The 14986-nt window shown below is 48.0% G+C and overlaps 1 protein-coding gene across 2 annotated transcripts in view; it reads left to right on the forward strand.

Annotated features, from left to right (window-relative positions):
• CNOT3 (CCR4-NOT transcription complex subunit 3) overlaps nucleotides 1-14986 on the forward strand; it is an 894807-nt gene that overhangs the window by 605327 nt on the left and 274494 nt on the right. The window lies entirely within an intron of this gene.

Raw genomic sequence — 14986 nt, forward strand, 5'->3', positions numbered from 1 at the left:
AGGGGTGGGTTGACGTCTCCGTTTCTTCCCGGATCCTTGGACCTCACTGTTGCACGACAAGTGGGTCCACAAGATAATTCAGTTTGGGTACAAGATAGTTTTGTTCCCGTCCACCAGACAGATTTTTTCCCTTCAATCTTCAGCTGTCCCCAGACCGCCTTGCGGGGCTGCAGGAAGCGATTCGGGATATGCTGTCACAAGGCGTGATTGTACCAGTTCCTCATCGGGAATGCTTTTGAGGGTTCTATTGGAACCGGTTTACCGTTCCACGGAAGGAAGGCAAATTGCGTCCAATCTCGGACCTCAAAACTCTGAACCACTTTGTGCGCGTCCAGAAATTTTGCATGGAGTCCCTGCAGTCAGTGGTGGCGTTCTTGCATCAAGGGGACCTGCTGGCCTTGATCGATATCAAGGACGCCTATCTCCATGTCCCTTTTTGCCAGGGTCATCAACGATTCCGCCGCTTCGCGGTGGGCAAGGACTATTTTCAATTTGTGACGTTACCGTTTGGTCTCGCCTCTGCTCCCAGGGTCTTCACCAAGGTGTTAGCCCCTATCCTGGCTCTGCTACAACAGAGACGAATAGTGATTCTGGGGAACCTTGACGATCTTCTTCTCCGAGCGCACTCCTCTGTGACATTGGAACAGGATTTGGAGGTGACCATTCACACTCTGAAGCAATTCGGTTGGAATCTCAACCTTCAGAAATCTGCCCTGGTTCTAACAACCACACTGGAATATGTAGGGATGATCCTAGATTCAGCTTCGGCAAAGGTATTTCTACCTCCTGTGAAGTTACAGAAGTTAAGGGAAGCGATTATGTCGCTGCTGGCTTGCGACTTGGTGTCTCTCAGGTCATCCATGCGGGTGCTGGGCCTGATGGTGTCCTCCTTCGAGGCCGTACCATATGCTCAGGCCCACACAAGACTTTTGCATCAGGAGATCCTTGTCAATTGGGACAAGGATCCTCTCTCCCTGGACAGTCTGATTTGTTAGAGTCGGAGATCCAAGGACTCCCTGAATTGGCGGTTCAGCTCTCCGAATCTTTTCCACGGGAAATCCTTCCTTCCAGTATTCTGGACGGTGGTGACAGATGCCTGTCTGACCGGTGGAGGGGGGAGTGCTGAGCACCCTGAGTGTTCAAGAGACCTTGGCGTTGGAAGAGTCCAAGCTCCCGATCAACGTTCTGGAACTGGGAGCAATCAAGTTGAGCCTGTTCCACTGGATAGACAATCTCAAGGGGTGTTCTGTCTGAGTCCAGTCGGACAATGTCACTTCCGTGGCATATGTCAATCATCAAGGGGGCACCAGGAGTGCCCTGGTGGCTCTGGAGGTAGCCGAGATCCTGCTCTGGGCAGAGGACTACATCCCAGCCCTATCCACCATGTACATTCCCGGCGTAGACAATTGGCAGGCGGACTAACGGAGTCAAACCCTAGATCAGGGAGAGTGATCGCTGCATGCACAGGTGTTCCAACAGCTGTGTCTCCGGTGGGGGACCACCAGATGTGGACCTGTTCGCCTCCAGACAAAACAGGAAAGTTTCAAAGTTTGTGGCTCGGTCCAGAGATCCTCTGGCCAACGCAGTAGATACCCTGGTGGCTCCCTGGAGCCAGTACGGGCTAATTTATGCGTTTCCTCCGCTGAAACTTTTATCTCGCCTGCTATGCAGGGTCGAGTTGGAGGGGATTCCAGTAATTCTGGTGGCTTCTGATTGGCCCGGAGATCCTGGTACGCCGATTCTGCTGAAGGTCGCAGGTCCGTGGACACTTCCTCTGCGGGAAGATCTATCTCAGGGTTCGATCTTCCATCCTGCTTTACAGTCTTTGGCTTTAATGGCTTGGCTGTTGAGAGCAAGTTGTTAAAGTACAGGCGTCTGTCCGATCCTGTGATCCCTACCTTACTCAAGGCTAGGAAGTCCACTTATCGGAAGATTTATCATCGTACGTGGAAAGCATACATTGCGTTGTGCAAATCGCTAAATCTGCATCCTAGATCCTTTGGTATCAGCAGGATCCTGACCTTTCTACAGAAAGGGGTTGACCAACGTTTGGCATTGGGCACACTTAAGTTTCAGATCTCAGCCTTGGCTGTGTACTTCCAACGCCCTTTGGCTACGCACTCTTTGATTTGTACATTTCTTCAGGGGGTTCGCCATTTGGCTCCCCCCCCCCCCCAGGAGGTCTCCGTTACCTTTTTGAGACCTTCATTTTTTTCTATCGGTTCTTCAGAAATCTCCTTTCGAGAACATAAGACACATTTCCTTGCTCGCCTTGTTGCAGAAAGTTTCCTTTTTGGTGGCTATCACCTCTGCGCGCAGGTTTTCTGAACTAGCGGTGCTATCTTGCCACTATCCTTATCTGGTAATACAGAGGGATAAGGTAGTGTTACGGCCTTATCCGTCCTATCTTACGAAGGTGGTTTCAGACTTACATCTAAACAAAGACATAGTGCTACCGTCACTCTGTCCGAAATCTTCACATCCTAAGGAAATTGCCTTGCATTGCTTGGATGTGGTTCAGGCAATACGGGTGTATCTGGAGATTGAGTCCTTTCGTAAGTCGGACTCTCTGTTTGTGAATACGGATGGACCCTGTAAGGGTGAGGCTGCGTCTGCGGCGACCATCTCTCGATGGATCAGACGGACGATGGTGAAGGCATATTCTCTTAAGGGCGAGGATCCTCCTTTCCCTATCATGGCTCACTCAACGCGGCGTTGAGTGCCTCTTGGGCTTTCCGCCATCAGGCGTCAGTGATGCAACTTTGCAAGGCGGCCAATTGGTCATCTGTACATATGTTCACCAAGCTGTACAGAGTGGTATATGTTATATAGTTGGCTATGGAATTGCATTCTTTTAAGTTTGTCCTTTCCCCACCCCTCAGTGGTTACTGCTTTTGGACATCCCATCAGTCTATGATTTAAAGCAGCAGCTACGTCTGTCAGTGGACGAAAGAGAAAATGGTATTTTTTTACTTACCGTAAAATCCATCCACCCACCCCTCTTTTCTCTGAAAAGTTGGGTTTTGGTTATTCACTGCTTGCAACTAAACTGAAGATGCAATGGTGAGGCCAGGGGTAATAGACCTTATTACCCATCCGTCTATGATTTAAAGCAGCAGATACATCTCCGTCGGTGGACTCGGGAGAAATGGATTTTACGGTATTTAAAAAATCCCATTTTCTTTTTCATTCTGCAGTGCTTGTGATTTTCTGTAAAATGCAATATGGAAATTTGGAGGTGTTCTGTACACAGATGGTTTTTCGGATGCACCTCAGAATTGTAATTTCCGGTTTGTGTTATTGGCCCACTATTTTTTTTGAAGTCTTAAAGGGATACTCCTAAAGGGATCCAGACCCTTCCACCCTCCACATTCAAACCCTGCAAGTGCAGCAACTGATTAATAATGATAAAATCTTTATTCTATGATATATAATAAAATCTTCAGAATAACAAAATGTGGGGGCCATGGCTACCGCGCGGAAGATGGCAGCACTTTGAGCCAGCTCCGCAAAGCCACCCGGGACATATGCCGCTACTAGGGCTTCCACTGCTCAGAACTACCGCTGCACCACTCAGTGAACCCCCACTGATGACGCCGCCATGAACCCGCAAGAAGGAGGAGACCGGTCAGCTGAGTAAGCTGTCCGGTTTCTTCATCTCCCAGAGCCCTGGTCTCCACCAAAATGGCGGCGGAGGCCAGGAAAATGTACAGGGCAGCAAGCAGGGGACCGGATCGCTTGTCAGGCTGAATCCACTGCCATCCTCACTCCCACAGCCCTGCATGATCGGCAATCCAGACAGTGGGCAATCCTTGGGGTCACCTTCGCCACTGTCACCTTCATCCAGGAGCCCCGCAAAAAAAAGGGCAGCGGAGGGACTTGCCACCTCCCTTACAGGACAGGCCAGGTATGCAAGTTACTTTCTCCCATCCTATTCCTGCAGCTCATCAGCCTCCTCCTGCCGACCCATTTAGCTTACACCCCACAAGGGGGAACCCCATCTCTGAATCAGCTATGAAAGACTTGCTATTCTTACTGCGGGCCTCTATGCAGAGATATCTTCCTTGGGCTCTAGAATCGATCTGGTTGAGCAGTCTGTGAATACACATACCGATTCTATCAATTCAATTATCGACAGACTAAATAATCAAATGGAGGAGATATCTTGGCTGAAAGGTAAAGTGGCGGATCTGGAGGACCGCTCCAGACGTAACAACATTAAGCTGAGGGGTATTCCTGAATCAATCTCCCCTAATCAACTACTACAGCATGTTACCTCTCTCTTTAAAATACTGGTCCCTTCCATGCCTGATTCAGAACTCCTAATTGACAGAATCCATAGGCTACCCAAGCCAGCTTTCTTAGCAGGGGATGTGCCCAGGGGCGTGTTATTAAGGGTTAACTTTTTTCACGCCAAAGATCAGATTATGTTGGCCTCCAGGCAGAACAATCACCTACCAGAACCTTACTGCAATGTGCAACTACTGCCTGATCTGTCCAAACACGCTGCAGGCCAGACAAAACTTCTCCACCATCACTAAGGCACTGAGGAATCAAGTGCAGCACAAATGGAGGTACCCCACAACTCTCCTAGTGACGTATGGAGGCTCCACGGTGTCTGATAAATCATTGGAGGAAGGCATAGCCATGCTCAGAAGTTGGAATATTCTCCCGGCTGACCAGGCCTCCCTCTCCGATTCCTCTCCTCTGTGCCCACTGGACAGTGAATGGCAGGTGGTATCCCGCAAAAGACCCTCCAGGCCGCCATCAACCCAACCTAGCCCCAATCACTTCTGAACCATCACAGAATATGTCCACGGCCTTTGAAAGACGTTCTTTTTTCTGGCCCTCTACTGGTCCTTTCGCAAGTTTTCTCGCTCACGGACTGCTGAGACAGTTTTTTTTTTTAATTTTTTTCTGGTTTTCTTTTTGTTCCTTTTGTTCCTTTTTCTTTTTATTCTCAACAACTTCGGATTTCTTAACTGACTTGGTACTCCATGGCACAGACTCTGACTCCTGGTTACATCTTTTCCATACTCACGGTCTAATACCCAATTGTCATGACCATTAAGATACTATCTATCAATGCCAACGACCTGAATCACCCGGCTAAACGACGGTCCCTATGGAAGGAGGCTACTTTACATAAAGCGGATGTGCTTGCTGTTCAGGTGACCCACTTCCAGGAGGGTAACCATCCCAGGTGTGCACACAGGAACTTCTCGCAAATCCTATTTGCCTCCAGTGCCGAGAAGAAGAGAGGAGTTATGTTGGCATTCAGAGACTCCCTCACGGTTTGCATACACAGAACTGTACTGGACCCGGACGGCAGGTACATCATAGTGATTTGTGAACTCAACGATCTACCACTTACTTTGGTGAACGTTTATGCACCGAACTCTCATCGACTTCGTTTTTTTACGACGGCTTCTCAAGCAAGTATCTAAAATTAAAAGAGGTCTGTGGGGATTTCAACGCTGTTGTCAACCCTGGGCTTGATTCCTCGGCATCCCCCCAGGGTCGACAACAGTCTTTGGGGGCTCTTCTACAAACTGAAAAACTGTACGACGTGTGGAGATGCCATCATGCCACAGAGAGGGATTATTAATTTTTCTCTGCCAGGCACCATTCCTATTCCCGCTTAGATATGTTTCTTGTTGATTTGTATCTGTTGGATAAGGCATCCTCCTCTGCGGTCAAGGACATCACCTGGTCTGACCATGCTGGGGTGGAATTGACCGTAGAGGAGTCTGTAAAGAGCACCAACTCTTATGTATGGAGATGTGATTTACGTATACTACAGGATAAGAAATGTCAGGCCCACATATCTGAATAACTACAGGAATTTATTCACATTAATGAATCATTGGTCTCCGACCCGTGGATGCTGTGGGGTGCACAAAAAGCCTTCATTAGGGGGGTGTGCATTCAGCAGCAGGCGCGGCTTCGGAGACAGCAGAATGATAACGTCTCTTCCCCAACGACCAAAATACACACCTTAGACGCGGACAACAAATTGAAACCCACTGATGCAAAATTAAACTCAGACAGGAACTCCGTCTCTTGCTTTTAGAACAGTCGGATAAGCATTTCCGCTACCTAAAACTAAAATATTACTGTTAGGCAAACAAAGCTGGCAAGTTCCTAGCGAACCAGGTTAAACACAAACAACCAAAATCTAGAATCCCCCACTTGATCCACCCCTCCACTAAAGCTAAAATTACCCACCCGAAAGCCATAGCGGACGAGTTCGCCGATTTCTACGGCGCCTTGTACAATCTCCGAGACAATCCCTCTGAGCATCAACCATCAGCAGAGGACATAAACCGTTTCTTTAAAGCTGTATCCCTCCCGTCCCTCTCAGAACAACAGTTACAACTTCTCAATTCCCCAATTACGATAGCGGAGGTCCAATCTAGTGTCTCGTCCCTACCAAAAGGTAAATCTCCGGGACCTGATGGATTTTCTAACGAATTTTACCAAATTTTCCTCCAACACTTGAGTCCCACAATGACTGCTGTGTATAACAAGGCCATGGCGGTCTCCTCCCTACCTGCAGACCTCTTGGGAGCCCACATAGTAACATTGCCCAAACCGGGCAAAGATCCCACAACGCCAGCTAATTTTTCGTCCCATCTCCCTTTTAAATTCAGATGGCAAAATATACGCCCGTATTCTATCCAAACTTATCCAATCCATGCTGCCCACACTTATTCACAGGGACCAAATGGGTTTTACCCCAGGTAGGCAAACATCGGGCGCCACAAGGAGACTTCTGGGTATAATGCAATTAGCACAAGCCTCCAAGACCCCTCTATCCTACTTACTCTAGATGCCGAAAAGGCATTCGATAGGGTACACTGGGGATATTGTAGAGCTACTCTGCAGAAATTCGATTTCTCAGGACCCATACTCTCTGCTATTATGGCACTATATTCCTCCCCGACGGCGCAGGTGTACACCTCAGGTATACTCTCCAAAAGATTCAACATATCGAATGGCACTAGGCAGGGTTGCCCTTTGTCTCCAACAATTTTTAATTTGATCATCTTGCCCCTGGCAGAGACCATCCGATCTAACCCTATCATCACAGGCTTCCAATTACCATCTTATCATAAAATTAATCTGTTTGCCGATGATATTATTATGATGCTCACACAACCGACCACGTCACTACCAGCGGTGTATGCCACTCTCTAAACCTTTAGCAAGATTTCGTTTTATAGGCTTAACTAGTCCAAGTCCACGGTATTTGGGTATCTCCCCAAACCCAGTCCACCCTCCAGTCCTCCATCCTAATCCCTTGGTCCATGGACAGTATTCACTATCTGGGCATTGATCTACCTGCTAACCCATCTAGACTATTGCCGATTAATGTGAATAGACTTGTTGCAAAGATTAATGGTGACCTCTCACACATGCGCACACTGCAATTCTCCTGGAGCGGCAGGGTAGCCGCTTATAAAATGTTCATTTTGCCCCAATTATATCCTCTCTTTAGAGCACTTCCCATTCACTTCCCAATTACGCACCTCGCTAAATTTTCTAAACCGATGACAACCTAAATTTGGAATGGTGAATGGCCTTGTTGCGCTTTCTCAATATTAGTTAGGAAGAAGCAATTTGGGGGAGCATCCCTGACATCCCTACCTACTATAGGGGCCACAATCCTAGCTCAATTACGTCACTGGCTCACTAACTCGGAATCGCCTATATGGGTGGATTTGGAGAGAGACGCGGCCCCCATCACGGACCTTAAGGTCCTACTCCTGAGTGATGGAAGGAATGGAACGTTTCCAAATTTTCCCCCTCCATACAAGCCTCACTACGGGTGTGGCGCCGCTCTCCAGCCTCATCTAATGAACGTGATGTACTACCCACGACGACCTTACCGCTGTCCCTACTTAATCAACACTTGCATGACATCCCCACGCATCTACTGAATCGCTGGAATATTACTTCCATTAATTGCTTCTACAATGATGGTTCTCTCATTTCAGTACCCGACCTGATTCCCAAATATGGTCTCCCACAACATTCTTACTACCATCTTTTGCGTATTACTACTTAATGGAAAATCCTCTACGAGCCGTTCCAATTGACGGTAAAGTGTGGGACCTACTCATGACAGCACTCCCAAAATTCCCCAAACTTTCGCAATATTATGATGTCCTACTGGATAATACAACATTCCATAAAACCACCCACATGTTCAAATGGGATAGGGACTTAGCTGGGACCTTTTCCATCCAACAATGGCGATGGGCACTCAACGTGATATATAAAAACACCCACTGCGCAAATCACTGGGAAATGACCCAAAAATAACGAATAGATGGTATTATACACCCTTTCGCTTAGCAGCTTTCTCTCAATCCCACTCCCAGTTATGCTGGAGGAACTGCTCTTAGGTAGGAACTCTGCTCCACATGCTGTGGTCCTGTCCTTCTCTGACGAGCTATTGGAACCAAGTGTTTTCCTATATAACCTCTCATACTGGTTGCATACTAACGCCATCCCCGACCCTAGCTTTACTTCATCTGGGAATACATGACATACCAGTTCAATATACAGTTGTGTTCAAAATTATTCAACCCCCACTTAAATTGATTGTTTTGGCCAGTTTGACATTGATTTTGATCATCCAGTCATCCTGCTTACAATTAAATCAAAGAGGCACGTGTAGGTCAGACAAATATAACATAACCTTTATAATGAAATAACCACAAATGTCTTTTCTGTGCTCACATCGTTATCAGTTTTATTCAACCCCCAAGTGACATTCAATCTTAGTACTTAGTACAACATCCTTTTACAGTTTTATAACAGCTTTTAAACGTGAAGCATAGCTTGACACAAGTGTCTTGCAGCGATCTACGGGTATCTTCGCCCATTTGTCATGGGCAAAAGCCTCCAGTTCAGTCACATTCTTAGGCTTGTGCACTGCAACTGCTTTCTTTAAGTCCCAAAAGAGGTTCTCAATCGGATTTAAGTCTGGTGACTGTGATGGCCACTCCAAAATGTTCCAGCCTTTAATCTGCAACCATGCTCTAGTGGACTTGGAGGTATGCTTGGGATCATTGTCCTGTTGAAAGGTCCAACGTCTCCCAAGCCTCAGGTTTGTGACGGACTGCATCACATTGTCATCCAATATCTCCTGGTACTGAAGAGAATTAATGGTACCTTGCACACGCTGAAACTTCCCTGTACCTGCAGAAGCAAAACAGCCCCAAAGCATGATTGACCCCCGCCATGCTTCACAGTAGGCAAGGTGTTCTTTTCTTCATAGGCCTTGTTCTTCCTCCTCCAAACATAGCGTTGATCCGTGGGCCCAAACAGTTCTAATTTTGTTTCATCAGTCCACAAAACACTATCCCAAAACTTCTGTGGTTTGTCCACATGACTTTTGGCATACTGCAGTCGACTCTTCTTATTCTTTGGAGACAGCAAGGGGGTGCGCCTGGGAGTTCTGGCATGGAGGCCTTCATTACGCAATGTGCGCCGTATTGTCTGAGCAGAAACTTCAGTACCCACATCTGACAAATCTTTTCTCAGTTCCTCAGCAGTCACACGGGGACTTTTCTCCACTCTACGCTTCAGGTAGCGCACTGCAGTTAAAGTCAGCATCTTCTTTCTGTCACGACCAGGTAGCATTTCAACAGTGCCCTTTGCCTTGAATTTGCGAATGATGCTTCTTATGGTGTCTCTTGGTATGTTTAACATCTTTGCAATCTTCTTATAGCCATTGCCCTTCCTGTGAAGAGTAATCACCTCTTCTCTTGTCTTCCTGGACCATTCTCTGGACTTCACCATGTTTGCAACCACACCAGTAAATGTCTAGAAGGAGCTGAGTATCAGTCATTTTAAAGCTGCCTAATTGGTGCTTATTAGGCTTTATTGCTGCCCCCTGACATCCACAGGTGTTTTCAATACCTGATTGAAAACACTTCAATGAACCTCTGTTCTTCAGAGTGGTAGTCTTTAAGGGGTTGAATAATTGTGTCAATTAAGAATTCACAAAATAAACATTTACTACTGTATTACAAAACCAATTGATGTCATTTTAGTTGCATATGGTTCTTTAAGAAGTCCTTGTAGGATTTCATTCTGAATACAATTACAAATGTACACTAAATTCCCTAAAACCCTTTACAGCATTGGGGGTTGAATAATTTTGAACACAACTGTAGGCCCTGGGTTACACATGTTTTTCTCAATGCCAGAACGGTTATACTGCGCAAGTGGAAGAGTTTAGACACTCCGAATCTCACAAATGCAGTCTTGCTACTTAAATTCAACTATCAATTTGAGAAGCCTCTAGCAATTACCCGAATGCAGTTACAATCCTTAACGCTCACTGGGACTTTTGGGCTCTAACGTTGGTTTGATTGGTTCTACTGTTGTCTCGCTTTCCCCTCTTATGGAAAGGATTATGATGTGTACCATGTCTTTCCTTATGCTTCTTGTGATCAATCATTTGCTGTTGTTATTACGCTGTTCATATTGTTGAGAAATATTCTTTTTCTTTCACCTGTTATGCTTTAAACTCAAAGTAAAATTTGCAAAAAAAAAAATAACAATGTAGGAATCTGCCACAAAGTTTCGTAAAAACTCTGCATTGTAGATAAATTACCCATATTTTTCTCAAGGAAAGTGGAGTTACTCTTTAACTGGAGCAGGCATCTGTTGGACTACATGTTTACACTAATGATATTCAGTAATGCGTTGGCATGATCAATAACACTATGGACTGGTTTCCAGTCACCAAACTGTTTTTTCTTGATCGTTCATTGACGGACGCAGTGCTCTGATGCATATCAATAGGGTTATACTGCCCCCTACAGGACACTAGGCAGAAAAAAAGTTCTGGCTACACCTATGGGCAGTCCCTGGGGGAATACCCTCTCTCTTCCTACGAAGGATGTCAGTTTTAATCTGCCTAGTCCGGAGTAAGAACCTAGTTCCTTAGTGGGATCTTTGATCCTGGCATAAAAAGTGTTTCTCTTACGTCCTCCGACAGTCGCCGCCCCTTCCCAAATCTTCACCAATGGGTATTGACCTTTGCTCCGCAGGAGTAGCTAGGCACAAGATTTGTTAATAACAAAAGCTTTTAGCATAGACACACCCCTAGGGGCTGTCCCCTCAGTCAATACCTCCCTGCACCAGCATTCCCAACTCAGTTTGATCTTGCCTAGCTTAGGAGTAGCAGGCTTTCCTGTGCTGGGGCTTCAGTCTCAGCCTTCTACCCTTTTTTGATTTTATTTCAAGTATTTTTTCTTTCTTTACTAGCTGTTATTTTGTCAGCTTTAGTTTAGGGATCTTCGGATGAAGATGATCATGCGGAGCTGGGTCTCGGACTGGCCGCCCTGGATCCCAGGGCTGAGGGCCAGATGGATCCCCAGCCTGCCATTGAGCGTTCAGCTATGGTTCGCCCTGGCGGCATGAACGCCCCATCCCTTTTCGCTGCAGGGATGCTGCCTGTGAGGTGGCTACCTCACTGGACGCCATTCTGCGGTCTTGTGCTGCAGTCCACTGCGTCCTGGCTGCGGCACTCCCTGTCTTCCTGATAGCGGTTTGTCGCTTGAGACGGCTCCCCACGCCATCCGGTACGGTAAGCACCTTCTGTGTGGTGTCCATCTGTGTGGGTGTCAGTCTGTGGCTGTGTGTACCCCCATGTCTGTGTACTATGCGGGCTCCCTGTCAGATCCCTGTATGGATGCATGCCTTTGTGGGCTGCGAGGGGGGCCCTCCCGCTCTGCTGTGAATTCTGTGGGGCAGATGGACAGACATGTCTGAGCGGCGACCGCTATTGTGGCCCGCCATATTTTTGCAGTACTTGCATGGAAGGCCCTGTCCTATACAGCGCTGTGGTTTTGGCGCCGATTGCCGCCATTTTGGCGGGCCGCGCTCGTCCGAGCACATGTCGGCGCCATTTTCTTGTAGCCTCGATCCCTCAGCCTGAGCGGCCATTTTTGCGGAGCCTTCATAGGCTATATCAGTCAGCCGGTTATTTCATCACTTCCTCTTTCTCTGGGACAGCGATCGGTGGCAGCAGCCTGTTTGTGCTCTCTCCAGGTTTTTCCTTCTTTTGTCCTGTCATTCCTTGCTCAGTGTTCTCTATCCCTGCGGGATCGGTACATGCAGTAGTGTGCGGTGGGCTGGGCCTGCCGTGGTGTTAAAGGGACAGTACCCCTTTTTTTCCTTTCATTGCTGGGGCATGGATTCTCAGGTTAGCAAGTTTCCCCCCGCCCTGGTGGGGGACCAGGGGGCTGCTGCACCCCCCGAGGGGGCTGATCTGGCCACGGTAGTGGCGTCATTGGTGTCTCAGGTGCATATGCTGATGGCTGAACGATCCGCAAAAAGGGCCAGGTTATCCATTTCCTCTGATTCAGAGGGCGATGTGGCTGGCGTGCCCTTCTCAGGGTCTTGCTCATCTCTGGACCTCATGGGGTCTGAGGGGGAGGCGGAGGTGGAAGGGGTTGATGCTTCTCCCCCTGGCTCGCCTGAAGAGCTTGCACTCATGAATGAGCTGATCGCCTCCATTAAGGATACTTTGCAATTGGAGGATGAGCCCACTCCTCCTGCTAGGGTGTCCTCCTTTGGGACGCAAAGGTCCCGCAAATCAGCGCAGGTTTTTCCCTGCCCTGCTGAATTTCACCATACGGTTAATGAGCAGTGGCGCAATTTAAAGAAGCCCTTTACAGTGCCGAATAAGTTTAAACTGCTTTATCCATTTGTGCCATCCACCGACGAGCGTTGGTGTGTGGCGCCTCAGGTGGATCACGCGGTAGCCGTTTTAAACAAAGCTCCTGCGATTCCTTCTGAGGATACCCTGGTTTTCCGGGACCCTACGGACAGGAGATTGGAGTCTCTTGCCCGTCATGCCTATATGGTTGCTGGTTCTATGCTAAAACCTATTTTTGCTTCGGTTATGGCGGCCCAGGCGGTTGCCGATTGGACGAAGGTGCTCAGGCGCACCCTGGTGGCTGATTCAGCTCCGCCTACCACGTTGGCCATGGTGGATCAAATCCATCAAGGTGTCATGTACTTGTGTGATGCGGACTTGAATTTAGCTCCTTTGGCTGCACGCCTGTCTGGCGTGGCAGTGCTCAACCGTCGCCTGATATGGCTGAAGAATTGGTCGGTGGACCAATCTTCTCGCAAGACGTTGGCAGATTTTCCCTACGTGGGATCTCGCCTTTTTGGCGAGGCTTTGGACACTCTGATTAAGGGCGTTACTGGGGGCAAGAGTACTCTCTTACCCCAGAATCCCAAGCACAAATCTTTCCGTGGCAAACGGAATCCCTCGTTTAGGCCCTCCCAGGGGTCCTTTCGTGCCTTTCGGTCACAATCCAAGGGCAAGCCCTTCAAGGGCCAGGGCTCCCAGAAGAAGCCGTGGGCGGGTAAGCAAAAATCCGGCCAGTCCGGTTCGACAACCCACGCCAGTTCCGCCTGAAGGGGCGCCCTCACCCGTTTCTGGGGTGGGGGGACGTCTGCGCGGTTTCCTCCAACCTTGGCTGATCCGCATTCAGGACAGATGGGTTCAGGAAATCGTTCGATCTGGTTACAAGATCAAATTTCTGTCTCGGCCGGCGGGAAGGTTTTTTCCCTCAAATCTTCAGCTGTCTCCGGAGCGTTTGCAGGATCTGCGCCTGGCAGTGCGGGACCTGCGGGCCCAAGGGGTGGTGGTTCCGGTGCCTCATCGGGACAGATTTCGGGGGTTTTACTCCAATCTGTTCACAAGGAGGGCAAGGTGCGTCCGATTCTGGATTTGAAAGCTCTGAACCGCTTTGTGATAAAGGAAATATGGCCACTGAGGACAGAGAAAAGGCGGAAGTGTTAAATCATTTCTTCTCTTCAGTCTTCACAAAAGAATCGGGGGGCTACACAAACCCAGCTTGTAAGGCCGAACTAAATAATACACCTCAGGAAGTGCCACCATGGCTAACAGAAGATAGACTTAGAGCCAAACTAGAGAAACTTAACATAAATAAATCCCCGGGACCGGATGGCTTGCACCCGAGGGTTCTTAATGAGCTCAGCCAGGTGATCGCCAGACCATTATTCTTGATCTTTAAGGATAGTTTACAGACGGGTATGGTGCCAGCTGATTGGAAAAAAGCCAACGTGGTACCAATATTTAAGAAGGGGCCGAGATATATCCCGGGTAACTATAGGCCGGTCAGCCTAACATCTGTAGTCTGCAAAATTTTGGAGGGGATGTTAAGGGACCACATACAAGACTTTAGTAATGAAAACGGTATTATAAGTAGTAATCAGCATGGATTCATGAAAAATCGTTCGTGCCAAACCAATCTATTAACCTTCTACGATGAAGTGAGCAGCCACCTAGATAAAGGTAAGCCTGTGGATGTGGTGTATCTGGACTTTGCAAAGGCCTTTGACACCGTTCCCCACAAACGATTACTGTACAAACGAAGGAAGGAAGGTATGGATCAGAAGGTGAGTAACTGGATAGAGAACTGGCTCCAGGGGAGAGTACAGAGGGTGGTGATTAATGGGGAGTACTCGTATTGGGCGGGTGTGGAAAGTGGGGTCCCCCAGGGTTCTGTCCTGGGACCAATCCTGTTTAATTTGTTCATAAATGATCTAGAGGAGGGGATATCTAGCACAATCTCAGTATTTGCAGATGATACTAAACTAGGCATGCCAATATCTTCTATGCAGGATGTGGAAACCTTGCAAGCAGACCTGAACAAAATAACGGGGTGGGCAACTACATGGCAGATGAGGTTTAATGTTGATAAATGTAAAGTAATGCACTTGGGGGCCAGAAACCAGAAAGCAAGCTACTCACTAGGGGGGGAACCTCCGGGTGAGTCTAGGATGGAAAAGGACTTGGGGGTACTGGTAGACAACAAGCTTGGCAGTGGCATGCAATGCCAAGCCGCCGCAAGCAAAGCCAACAGAATACTGGGATGTATAAAAAAGGGGATTCACTCCAGAAATAAAGAGATTATTCTCC

Source organism: Pelophylax lessonae, assembly GCF_965119305.1.
Source record: "Pelophylax lessonae genome assembly, chromosome: 12".
Taxonomy (NCBI): Eukaryota; Metazoa; Chordata; class Amphibia; order Anura; family Ranidae; genus Pelophylax; species Pelophylax lessonae.